The sequence below is a fragment of the Macaca fascicularis genome, chromosome 3, assembly GCF_037993035.2.
Source record: "Macaca fascicularis isolate 582-1 chromosome 3, T2T-MFA8v1.1".
Taxonomy (NCBI): domain Eukaryota; kingdom Metazoa; phylum Chordata; class Mammalia; order Primates; family Cercopithecidae; genus Macaca; species Macaca fascicularis.
Window position 1 is genome coordinate 39,554,166 of NC_088377.1, and position 13,547 is coordinate 39,567,712.

Below are 13,547 nucleotides of genomic sequence, written 5' to 3' on the forward strand. Positions count from 1 at the left end.
ACACAGGGAGGTTCTCCAGTGTTGAGTGCAGGTTCAGTGAAAGCACTAACACTGTTACTACGGACTTAAACAGACTTGTTTTCCGAGGTGATAACCCTGGAGTCAGGCATTCAGTGTCCGCCCATCACTTCACTTGGTTCCGAGTTCTCGGTCCCCTCCGGCTCTCCTTCCCCTGCACCCTTACTTCTGTCTTACCTTCTTTTTGACTCATAGGCCCTCGGCAGATGGTGTGTTGGGGGCAGATGTCTGCTGTGAATCTTCGATAACCTTGGGAGAGAACTTTTTCTTTGGAGCAAGACCTCTCTCAATAAACTTTCAGTAGCCCGAGTATCATCTGTCGTGTGAACTATTTGTGGAAAATGTTCAGCATTTTTCCTTGGCTTTTGGCCGATCTTTCTCCACCTGCCAGTTTCTTCTCAGTTTGCCGTGTCTGTACCCTCAGCAACCCCGTTCCAGCCCTGGTTACGTGTGAAGTAATTGAAGCAGAGCTCTGCAGATGAGAGAGTGTGTGTCGCCCCCCGAGTTCCCTTTCTGGCCTCTGAGTGTGGGTTGTGTTTTGTTCTGAGGGACGACTCTGAGGCTCCTGGCCCCTGTTTTGGAGCACCCCACACCAAAGTGGGTGTAAAATGAAAAATGGGTTTATGCTATATTATTATAATTCATAGAGCAGATGATAAAAATGCTTGAATCTGAACAGCAGCTGAAAATGAGGACATGGCGCCAGTTTGGATGTTGGATGACCTTCTTGAGAAAACTTTCATCATACTTTAGAAACCATGCGTGTGCTGTTTTCTATTTCATACTTAGAATGTGTACAGTGTGTGTTGTATGAATGCGTTGTATGAGTGTGTTGTGTTGTGTGTGAGTTGCATGGGTTGTATGTGTGTTGTATGTGCATATTGTGTTGAGTTGCATTTATTGTATATTTGAGTGTTGTGTGTTGTATGAGTGTGTTGTACGTGTATTTGTGAGTTGTATTTTTTGTATGTTGTATGAGTGTTGTGTGTTGTATGAATGTTGTGTGTTGTGCATATGTGTATGCTGTATATGAGTTGCATGTATTGTGTGTATGTTGTGTGAGTGTTGTGTGTTGTATGAGTGTGTTGTATGTGTGTTTGTGAGTTGCATGTGTTGTGTGTTGTGTAAGTGTTGTGTGTTGTGAGTGCATTGTACATGTATTTGTGTTGAGTTATATGTATTGTGTATGTTGTATGTGTTATATGTTGTGTGAGTGTGTTGTACGTGCATGTTGTGTTGTGCGTGAGTTCCATTTCTTGTATGTGTTGTATGAGTGTATTGTATGTGTATGTTGTGTTGTGAGTACGTGAATGTTGCATTGAGTTGCGTGTGTTGTAGGTGCATGTTGTGTTGAACGTGAGTTGCATGTGTTGTACGTGAGCTGTATGAGTGTATTGTATGTGTATGTGGTGAGTTGCATGTATTGTGTCTATGTTGTGTGAGTGTTGTGTGTGCATGTTGTGTTGTGAGTTGTGTGTGTTGTGTGTTGTATGAGTGTTGTGTGTTGTATGAGTGTGTTGCATGTGCATATTGTTTGTGAGTTGTGTGTTGTGTGTCCTGTATGAGTGCATTGTACGTGCGTGTTGTGTTGTATGTGAGTTACGTGTGCTGTATGTATGTAAGAGTGTGTTGTACGTACATGTTGTGTTGTGAGTTGCATGTATTGGGTATGTGTTGTATAGGTTGTGTGTGTTTGTGTGCATTGTGTGTTGTCAGTGTTGTATACGCGCATTGTACATGCGTGTTGTGTTGTTTGTGAGTTGCATGTTGTCAGTGTGTACCGTGTGAGAGGCGGGGCATCCACATGACTGCTCCTCAGCGAGTCCTGCCTTGCAGCCCCTTCGGAGCTTGTAACTTCCCGAGTAGCCTAGAATCAGCAGCATGTTTGCCTCTGCCCCTCCCCAGGAGGCCTCAGCCAGGTCCTGTGCTCAGCCCGCCGCTGGGCGGTCTGCCTCTCTTGTCTCTCTTTTCTCTCTCGTTCTCCTGCGCCTCCTCCTTCTCAGAACCTGCATCCTTCCTCTGTGCTCCCTGGCAAGCCACACCTGGGACGTCGGAGTTCAGGCTCTCCCCGAAACCGTTTGCTCCTCTCTGAAGAGCGCCCCCCTTGACTGGCCGTGAGCAGCTGGAGTGGATTGCAGGGAAGGGAGGTGGGTGTCCCTGTAGAGATGCCGGGGTCTTACCTGGGGAGAACGGGCCTGCCCTCCTGCGGAAGGGGATGGGGCGGGAGGAGCCTCTTGTGGACAAGGGGCCCACCTCCTGCCCTCCTTCCCTCTATCCCAGTCTGTTGTGAGGGAGGGCGAGGCCCTAGGTGATTTCTATGCAGATCTTCAATTATCCAGGCTGTGAATCAAATACTTCTGTTTTTAAGATCAGAGGAAATCTCCTTTTCTTTGTCTGCCTTTTATTTTATTTTATTTTATTTTATTTTATTTTATTTTACTTTTTTTGAGAAGGAGTTGCTCAGGCTGGAGTGCGGTGGCGTGATCTCGGCTCACTGCAACCTCTACCTCCCGGGTTCAAGCGATTCTCCTGCCTCAGCCTCCTAAGTAGCTGGGATTACAGGTGCCCACCATCACATCCGGGTAATTTTTGCATTTTTAGTAGAGATGGGGTTTCACCATGTTGGCCAGGCTGGTCTCGAACTCCTGACCTCAAGTGATCCACTCACCTCGGCCTTCCAAGGGGTTGGGATTACAGGCGTGAGCCACCGCGCCCGGTCCATCTGCCTCTTAGTTAGAACCTGGATATTTAATGTTTTAAATTTCACTTTTCCGGGTCAGAACAGTCGTGTTTCTTTTTCGTAGTGTTGCTATGAATGTCCTTTACGATTAAGAGACTGGGCTGGCTGCCCACTGGAGAGTGGTATCACTGGGTCACGGTCACCATCTGCCCCAGCAGGGTCCAGAGTGTTTAGAGTCTTTCCTGGGTGTAGACACCCTTTTGTCTGACGTTCAGATAAAACCAATCACCATATTCAGTTAATCAAAGAGATCAGAGCTGGGAACGGTTAGTGCACATCCACCTCTCCCGAGAGTGTTCACGCCTCTTCCACGCGGGGCTAGGCTGCTGCTGAGCGTGATTCTACTGGCTGTGGGGGTGGCCTCTTTCCTCAACCACAGCCATCGCAGGCCTGCCATAGTTTTGATTCTTCTAGAAGAGAATAGGCAACACAAGAGAAACAAGATGTTAGATTTGAAACCTTTAAAAATTATTTCCTCAAACATTGTGTATATTTTTTGCCCATACCTAATTTGATAGCAATTTAGAAAAGATTAAAATGAAAAAAAAATTCCCCTATATTAAGTCTTTGAAAGGCATCCAACTTAGTTTTCATACAATTATTGTCTCTTTGGAGTCGTACTTTATTGGTTTCAGTAATGTGTAACAAGTACACCGGCATAAACAGATTTAGGAGCAAACAGCTGCTTCATGATTATAGTTCAGCTCGCGGGGCCCAGTTGTGGGAGTGCAGCCTGTGCCTGTCTGTGCTCCAATAGGGCTGGTCACCTTGAGCATCTGGGAGTGTCTGGGTAAGTGAGGTCTGGACAAGGCAGCATCCACACACCTGCGTAGTTCTCACTTTGTCCACGTCATCCGGCAATGCCACAAAATTATCAAGTAAGTGTTCTCCAAGCGCATATTCAGTTAGTGTTTGGAAAGTGCATAGGTAGCTCATACAGCACCTTCAGGAGAAGCTAGGAGCCCAGGAATGAGAGCAGGTGTGAGGCCTGTACTCTCTTTGCATAGATAAAATAAGCATGTGCATATCTGAGACCAGAAAGTTAGATGGAGGCCAGAATGTGGAAGTCCTTACCTGTCGGATACTAGGGAGCCACTGAGGGTTTCGGAGAGAATCGTGCCTCTGATGTGCGGCATGCCGTGGAGCCGGAGGGACAGAGCAGGCTCATGCAGGGCACTCGCCGTGGCGAGAGGAAGAGAGAAGGCAGCCAGTGAGCTGAGCGATTCGGTGCCTGGGTCAGGAGGGGAAGAGGGAGTGCAGGAGGGCGGATGAAGCTGCGAGTCTGCACCCGGAGGTCGGCGTTGCGCTTTGCTGGAAATCAGGAGGAGAAGCAAGTGTGGACCTGACTCGGAGATACTTAGAGACACCACTGCAAGCTGCGAGTTTGGAAATACAGGAGGAGGTTTGGGGAAAATCTGGAGCAGGGTGCATTTGGGAGCCTCTTACGTAGAAGTGCAGGTCAAGTAGCCAGAGTGTGAGGCGCGCATGTCTCGAGAGAGGAGGCCAAAGGAAAGCCCACATTTGGAAATGGAGGAAGGGTTGGAAGACCCAGAAAAGGTCCTGCTTAAAGTCCAGAGAAGAGCTGGATGGCGCAGTTCACTAAAGCCCAGAGCCGAGAGTTTCCAGGAGAAAGTCCCAAGCGTTGCTGAAAACCAGGGTGCAGGACTCCAGTTGGAGCCTGGGAGGGGAGCCTGGCGGCCCTGATCCCTGAGAGCAGCCAGAGCCTGGGGGTCTCGCGGAAGTAGGTGGGAAGTGCAGGAAGCAGATGGATATGATCCTTCAAGCCCTGGTGCTTCACACGGGCAGCCAGCCGTGGACCAAGACACAGCTGGAGAGGAGCCTGAACCCACAGCGTCTCCAGGTGGAGGAGGGAGCCCGGAAGGGCAAAGGTACCTGGAAGAAAGGGGGCAGGCATGGAGCCACGTCCCCAGGGAGGCTGCAGTCTTCTTTCTCTGTTCATGGACTGATTGTTGGTTATTTTGAGTTCTCAAAGTCATCCACTCGATGTGGTCCAGAGAAAGTTCCCAGGGGTCTCAAGCCCGGAGCAGGCCTTGTGCTTTTCCGAACACTGTGCGTGTTGACTCAGGGTTACTGTCAATGGCTAATTCTAGCGTGTCTTTTGTTGAAGTCTGCAGAAGAGCCTCAACCAACACCAGCTTTTGAAGAACTTAGAAAACTTGTGTTCTTCTGATTCTGGGATTTTTGCCTGAAATGCCTCGTATATTTTTGGCTTAGGAGTTCTTAGCACTTGTGTTACGGCATTTGGAGCTCTGTATTTTTGTGATGTGTTAGCTAGTGAGGATGTTTAAAATTGGATTCCTAGAAATCAGGTTATAGGAGCTCTCGGCCACGCTACAAGGTTTATGTTTTGACCCCTCATAATGGATCGCGTTGCGGTGGCTATTCTTAGTATTTGTGGAACACCTGACTGGTGATGCTAGGAGAATGTGATTTGTTTTCTTTGTAAGTCTAAAGCCTAATGACCTTGTAGAGTCTTTATACCCGTCTCTTATAAATCAGCTTTAATGTACTTGAAAGTGTCCTCATTGTGCCCTTGAAAACCAGGCGCACATTTTAAGTCATCCTTTTAAAATCCTTTTCTCCAGCCTGTGCCCTTTGTCTGTTTTGTTTCCTTCACTGCAACATCATGAAACAGGGACAAGGGCTAGAATCTGTTTCATACACAGAGCTTGAAACAGGGACAAGGACTAGAATCTCCGTTTCATCCACAGAGCTGAACTGTGCTGAGCGACCTGCTTTGCCGACGTCTGTTTCTGTCGTGAGAGGGAGCCCAGGCCTCTTGACTTTTCCTTTTGTACATTTTCAAAAAGAATATTTTTTCCTCTCTCGGGTCCATTCCACTGTGAGATTCTCTCCTAAGGCTGTTTCTTTGCCTTCCATTTTGACAACTATGATTTAGTTTCCGAGATGATGAAAGGGCAGTGAAAAGGCCTGGGAAAGAGAAAGCAGGAAGGGAAGGAATTATCTCATGATTTTCATCAGAAGGAAATCACTCAGACAGAAATGCTATTACAAGTGGGTCAGATCCCACGAAGTGAGATTGAATAAGTGGCATCGTATCACACAACTCTGTTTTACATTCTTGCTGTTGCCAGGAGTAACGAAAAGAACGAGTATATTCATTCTGACGTCAAATATATATCTTTGCTGACTCTGACTATAATTAGCAGAATTCGTTCAGTTCAAGTTTGAGAAAACCTTTACAGAAGAGGGTCTTCGTGCACGTGTGCCTATTTCTATTTGTATGTTCACATGTATTTGAGTATAAATGTGTGTGTGCCGTGTGTGAGACCTCATTATTTGAAATCAAGAAATGTGCAGTAGAGCTTATTAATTACGAGAAGGTACATTTGGGGGATAAACCACTTTGTTTAGAATTGAATAATGGAGTCCTTGAGGGGTGTATATATGTATGTGTGTTTGCATTTATGTGTATGAAAATATGTATTGCATGTATATGTGTTGTGCATGTATGTGTGCCTATGTGTGTAATGTACAGTGCATGCATGTGTATATGTGTGCATGTGTATCTGTTGCATGTATGTGTGTGCATGTGTTACATGTTTAGGCATGGCAGTGCACATATGTGGAAATATGCATACATGGATGCTCGTGTGTGTATAGTTATACATGTCTATTTGTGCATGTTATGTCCATGCATTTACATACGTATGTGTGTGTCAGAATGTATATGCATGAATGTGTATGTATATGCATGTGTGTTTGAATGTTGTGTGTATGTGCATGCATGTGTTATGTGTTGGTATTATGTGATTATGTGAATGTGTGTGCATGTGTGTATGTATGTATTGCATGTAGGTGTGCGTGTGCATGTGTGTGTGTGTGTGTGTGATATGTGTCTGTGCATGCATGCATGTGCACATTTGATTTGTGAGTCCTCTCTGGGAGGGCCATCTTCCTGGAGACAGTGCATGGGATCCTCTGCTGTCCTCTCAGGGAGAGAGACATTGTGAAGATTCGAGCCATTAGGTAAACATGCCTGATGTTGTATAAAATATATATTTACATATACCACTGGGGTTAAATATATGTTAAATGGGTGCAAAGCTGTTATATTGCATTAAAAGTCATGTTAATACTTCCTTGTTAAAGGCTCTGTGAGTGACTTCCTGTACATGGGGCATAATACACCACACAGAATTACAGCGGGTCAATGGTATTTGCCAGGAGGTCTGGCTTATGATTGGTATTTCTAGTTGCAGACATGCAGGTTGAGCTTTTCTGGACTTGGAGGACGGTCATTGACTCTGCCCACTGAATGATACCAGCCTCTTTGCAGCTTCCTTGTTCTGCCGGCTTCATCCAGAGCTGGGACAGCTGCTCTCAGACGCATTGTACTTTTCTCTCCATAAAAATCTGCAGCATTTGTTAGCAGTCCAGTAGCAGACCGAGTGGCAGGTCCAGGGGCAGGTCCAGGGGCAGGTCCAGCGTCAGGTCTAGCATCAGGTCCAGGGGCAGGTCCAGCGTCAGGTCCAGGGGCAGGTCCAGTATCAGGTCCAGCGGCAGTTCCAGCCAACTTTCCACATGGCCCAGGTGAAAATGTACCCCCTCCCTTCCATTTTTCACAGCAGTAGTTATTAGTAGAGCCTACTGCCATTTCTTCTTGAGTTCCTCACAGTGGATGGTAAGCATTTGCTTTATTAAAGCAAAGTTCCATGCTCTTCGTGCTAAGTCTCCTCTGCCTTTCTGCGAGAGGCTAGAATTGGGATCGACCCTCAGCTGTGCCAGAGCCTTGATACTTGTCTCAGTTCTGGAATCTACTCTTTCCTTGTTGCCTTCCATCCACCGACAGCCATCTGTCTTCCTGTCACTCCTTCAACACGGAGTCCAGGAGTGTGCACACAGGTGAGCCTGTGTGGATGCTGGTTTCGTAGGATCTTATCTGGACCTTAGTCATCTTTTCACTAGGAAACCAGACACTGCAAAGGACTTACAGAAAAGCCCAAAGAAGCCATATCAATGGAATCATAGAGACAGAATTCTATAACCATAGGAAATGGCATTGATTATCATGAAATGTGCATTTATGTGAGGCATAGTAAAATATCACATTTCTTACGGGGTAAGAGCTTGGGAAAGAGATTATGAAAGTATAACTGGCTCTACTCTTGTATCGTGGAGGATGGTAAAGTGATGCAAGATTATTGTATAGAATGGAACCAACTGAATAGAATTATAGAGAGTAGCGCAGGATAGAACAAATAGTATAATGTTATATAGGGTAGCATAGAACAGAAGAAACATTGTAACATTATGTAGTATAGTATACAATAGGACAAATAGTATTGCATGGTCTAGAATAGAACAAGTGGGATAGTATTGCAGAGTATACAGTTGAACTAATGGCGTAGTATTGCATAGCATAATATAGTCTAGATTAGAACACACAGCATAGTATTAATATTACATAGTATGGTGTGGAATAGTAGAGTCGCATGGCACAGAACGGAGAGGATAGTGTTCTGTAGCACTGATGCAGGAGTTTTGCTCTTTAGCTCGGCTGAGTCCAGGTTCTTGTCTCATGACCAGGAAGAAACAGGCACGTGGACATCGAAGAGTGCGTGCAGTGGAACTTATTAAGCTAAAAGGAAAGCTCTCGGCGAAAACAGGGGTGCTGAGAGCAGGTTGCTTGTTGCCGCCTTCCCAGTTGACTACAAGTGCTTTTATATAGAAGCTGATGGGGCTGGGCTCCCTGTCTGTGTAAGGAGCGATTTTCTGGTGGCTCCACCCCATTCCCCCTTGCGCATGGGGGCCCTTAGTCTGCTGTGAGCATGTTTAGGCAAGCCCCCTATCTGCACAAAACTGGAGGCTGCAGGCTGGAGGCTCTCTGAGACCCTTTCCTTACTGTCTGCCTAAGGCAAGCTGGCTAACTCCTTTCCGTATAGAAGAAAATAGTATAGAATAGAACAGATAGTACAGTATTATATAGTATAGAATGAAACTGTTGTATTCTATCGTAGAGAATGGAATAGTATAGAATAGAACAAACAGATCTTACTAGTGTAGTATAGAATAGTAGCCTCGCGCAGCACGGAGCAGTGTTGTGTTCCCTATGTACAGAGCGAAAACACCAGGAGAGCGTTCTTCAGTGGGGCATCACTGGCCCTTCATATTTCCTTGGTTTTCTGGAAATGAGGACAGGGAGATAAGGGAGAGGGAGGAGGTTGGCTTTCTTACTTTCAAGGTGCTCATTACTTCTTGGGGATCATTTGATGATGCCCTTTGGTAGTGTTCTGTGAAGCAGTATATGGACTCTGTAGGGTGAAATGTGGAGCAGTCTGTGGACTCTGTGTAGGGTGAAATGTGGAGCAGTCTGTGGACTCTGTGTAGGGTGAAATGTGGAGAAGTCTGTGGAGTCTGTGTAGGGTGAAATGTGGAGCAGTCTGTGGACTCTCTGTAGCATGAAATGAGGTGTTTTATGTAAACAGTTGTCTCGTGCCTGGCACATGGCAGAGCCTCCGTGGATCTTGCTGTTGTGAACTTTCTGATAACTTCTCTACAGTGCCCTCCACACCATAAATACTATGCATTGTGGGAAGTCCGGGCCTTTTCAAAGGCTGGGTTTCATTTTAACAAAATTGGAAAGCCCTGCATATTTGGAGTGGCCAGATCATCCTGCACTTAAATGACTTCACCTGTCCAGCTGGGTACAGCTGGCTTTTCTGTCTTTTCTCCGTTTCTTTCATCTGGCAGTCTCTTCAGGGAAACCTTGACTTTGTTGTCAGGAAAACACTGATTAGCGAGAGATCAGATAGCAGCTGTGAAGAATGAAAGCCACACTAGTGCCTGATGAGGAGAGATGCGCCTCCCTGCGAGCTGCCAAGGTTTATGGAGTGGAATTCCCTGACGCCACTGCCCTCACTGCCTGCACCTGCGTCTGCTGTGGGTTCATTTCCTTATTGGACTTGGCTGGGGACCGCCTAAGGGGTGGATGGGTCAGGACTGGGTAATCTGGGGAAGGTGTGCGCAGCATTCCTGTTTGTAGTCTGTGTCCCTGTTGGAAGAGATGCTTTTAGTGCATCCGTTAATCCAGACGTGATTAGCAAGCGGTGTCTCTCCCAGGTGAGAGTTGGTGCATCTCTGCTGAGCCACTTCTGACTTCATCCTTTTTCAAGTCTGTTACAAAGAGAACTTTGGTTTCTCAAGCCTTAAGGATTAATGTCAAAGAGCAATTTAGTGTTCTTTTTGAGTTTCCAGCCTGGCTGTGGATGATTCGTGAGTCCTTGGTGGTTAGGGCCACAGCACAATCGGTGGGCCGTCTGTTCCCCACCCTGGTGGATACTTTCTCACCCAAAGAAATGTATTCTGTTAACATGTCTCAATTAGAATATTTTAGTAGGAGACAGAGTTATGGTTCTTGTTTTAATTTGTAATAGATGATTACTGTAGCAGGATCAAGGTTGAGACTTGCAGTGTAGCTCATGGAAAACATTGATTAGAAACACCCAAAATATATCACGAGCTTTGTTGCTGCAGCTCCAAGGGACTAGGAATGCATATACATATTTTTCTTTTGTTATTATTTATTATTTTTATTTTTGAGACAGACTCTTGCTCTGTCACCCAGGCTGGATTGCAGTGGCATGATCTCAGCTCACTGCTACCTCTGCTTCCAGGGTTCAAGAGAATCTTGTGTCTCAGCCTCCTGAGTAGCTGGGATTACAGGTGCCTGCCACCATGCTCAGCTAATTTTTGTATTTTTAGTAGAGACGGGGGTCTCACCGTGTTGGCCAGGCTGGTCTTGAACTCCTGACCTCAAGTGATCTGCCCACCTTGGCCTCCCAAAGTGCTGGCATTACAGGCATGAGCCACTGTGCCTGGCCGCCATGACCATTTTAAATGTGGCACTGAATATCTGCCTTTTTTTTTTTTTAAGAAGTGCAGATGTTACCCCTCACACCTCTATTCTGGGGCTGGCCTGGGCTGGCCAGTAGGGTTCCCAGGCTCGAGGCCATGTCTGAAGTGTTGTTGGACAATGTGGATCTGTGACCCTTGGTCTTTGGGGACTTGGGGCACCCCGAGACACCCAGAGTCTTGCGAGGGTTTACGGCTCTGTGTGTGGCTGCTGTGAGACAGCTTTGGGCGGGGAGGAAGGAGAGCAGAGCCCATCTGTCCTGGTGCGGAAAATGCCCAAGAAAGTAAAGAAATGGTACAAAAAAATCATCATCTGCCCTGGTGCCATTTCTGTTAAAAAAAAAAAAAAAGAAAAAGAAAAATTCACTCTGAATGTGGTTCTGTGCTTGAGGAGGATAAAAATATCTGGAAAGACGCACAAAGTGTTCTTACGGGGTCAGCGCCGGGAAGTGGGATGGGAGGCTTGGGAGTGTGTGGAAAGGAGGACGTGGCATATTTTATTCTAGTCTATTTGGTAAAGCGAGTGACGAAAGTGAAGCTTGAGTGATCCGAGCAGCTCGGCCTGGCCATGGGTAGATCCCAGCGTGTCCCACCTCCCGCCTCCAGCTGCAGCTCTATTTCTCAGTCACAGATGAGACAGGTGGCCTGAGGCTGTTGGCGGAGGAGGGGCAGCTCGGTGTCCCCAGCACGTGACTGTCCAGGCTGCTCTTGGGCCAGCCTGAGGGAAGGGGCGGAGGAGAGCTGGGAGGGTGCACAGTGCGTCCCCCTCCCCCGCTCTGGTACTGAGGTGAGCCCAGGCTGCTGTCAGGATGGAGGAAGATGCCCTCAGGACGGAGGAAGAGGCCGGTGGAGTTTGGTCAGCAGCCAGTGTGGTCTTTCCCACAGGGGATATGCAGTGGGCCAACTCGCAGGAAAAAACTCTGCTTTAGTTTTTAAATTTTGCTCATTCTGTTTATCGTGCTGGTCATGGTAAGATCTGGATATTGTTGGTAGGAATCAGTGTCAATTGCATACAGTTGACTCTTGTCCAACACAAGCTTGAGCTTTGCGGGTCAACTTATAGGTGGATTTTTTCAACCAAACTCAGGGAGAAAATAGAGTGTTCTGCTACGTGAAACGCATGTCGGAGGGCTGATTCTTTGTACACGCAGAAAATATTGTTCCTGCCATGTGAAACGCGTGTCGGAGGGCCGACTCTTTGTATACGCAGATTCAGCAGGTCCACCTGTGCGGCTTGAATGTGCCTGGATTTGGTGTCCATGGGGTCCTGGAACCGACTTCCTGAGTCCAGCGAGGCTGGCCCCGGGATCGACTCCTTGAGGACGGCGAGGCTGGCCCCGGGACCGGCTCCCTGAGGACAGCGAGGCTGTTTCTAGTAGCAGGTGGTTTATTTTGTGTTTTCCCCCTGGCTCCACACCCCGTTCTCAGAGACACGGCTGTCACAGGGGGACCAGCTGGGGCAGGGGAAGAGTGGAGAGCACCTGGTAGAAGTGGCCATGAGCTCTCTTAGGAACGATAACCGTGGCACCTACCGTAGATGAAGATGTTGTTGGACTGCACTCTTCTTGTGTTGGTCTGGGGCATGCAGTGGCCGTGGGCTGGTGTGGTCCACAGCCCCAGTCTGGGGCATGCAGTGGCTTTGCGCTGCTGTGGTCCACAGCCCCGGGCTTCGTGGTCCCTGACCCTGAAATCCCATCCAGTGCTGTGTCACCTTGGGCAAGCTGTCTCCTGAGGGGAAGGGAACAGGGAACAGCCCTCCCCGCATGGCCTCCCCAGCACCACCCACTCCCAGGACCTCCAGTGTTGACCCTGCTGGGGGTTCCTCTCTCCTGGGGGGACCTTGTCCCAACAAGAGGGCTCCATGGGCTGCAGGAGGTGTCGAGCTATTTTCTCTCCTGGAACTGGGTTGCTGGCAGCTCCCAGAGGCAGGAGGAAAGGCTCAGAAGTGCCTTCATAATAAGGAGTTGTTGACGTGAACTTTGGACAGCAAACATTGCTTACATTTCCTTTTCCGTTTTGATGCGTTAATGGTGTGCGGCAACACCGTGACACACGGGGATGCGGGTGATGGGTGATCCCCCCGCAAGGGGGCCATGCACCTGTTTGATAATAAGAAGGTATGCTTCTCTTACTGCAAATAAAACTTTTAATGGTTTTCTGCCAGAAAGACCCTGTCCTTTATGTAGGATACATAGAGGATCATTTGGCAAAGGATTGGGGATTTGGGGTTAAACTAAAAACAAATTAATTTCATTTTATAGCACTCTGAACCCATTTGAGTTAATTATTCATTGAGAATTTGAATAGCACACACTGTTCTGACTTCCAATTTCCCCCTAATGAACGGCATTTGCTGTAATATGACAAAACCCTGAGTCTTAGAATTACTGGGTAATGTGGAAAAAGTCAAAGTTGGTTCTCTGTTGTTTTGCTTTAAGGAAATTATATTATTTTACAGCCACTTAGTTTTCTCCTTTCCAATAAGAAAAAATGCTTTCTTACTACCTGAAAATTAGTGAAGGTCAAGAGGACACAGGCTGCAGTGCATTAAAAGCCACCATCAAATGTGGACGTGGACCGAGTTTTCCCCTGTTCTCTCCCACCATCAAATGTGGATGTGGACTCAGTTTCCCCCTGGTCTCGCCCATCATCAAATGTGGACGTTGACCCAGTTTCCCCGTGTTCTCGCCCATCATCAAATGTGGACGTGGACCCAGTTTCCCCCGTTCTCTCCCACCATCAAATGTGGACGTGGACCCAGCTTCCCCCTGTTCTGGCTAACCATCAAATGTGGACTTGGACACACTTTCCCTCTGTTCTTGCCCACCATCAAATGTGGACACGGATTCAGTTTCCCTCTGTTCTTGTCCACCATCAAATATAGATGCGGACC

General features: G+C 47.3%; 1 pseudogene; it reads right to left on the reverse strand.

Annotated features, from left to right (window-relative positions):
- Positions 1-1,658: 1,658 nt before the first annotated feature.
- LOC135969827 (uncharacterized) lies at positions 1,659-12,639 on the reverse strand (annotated as a pseudogene).
- Between the last annotated feature and the right edge of the window lie 908 nt (positions 12,640-13,547).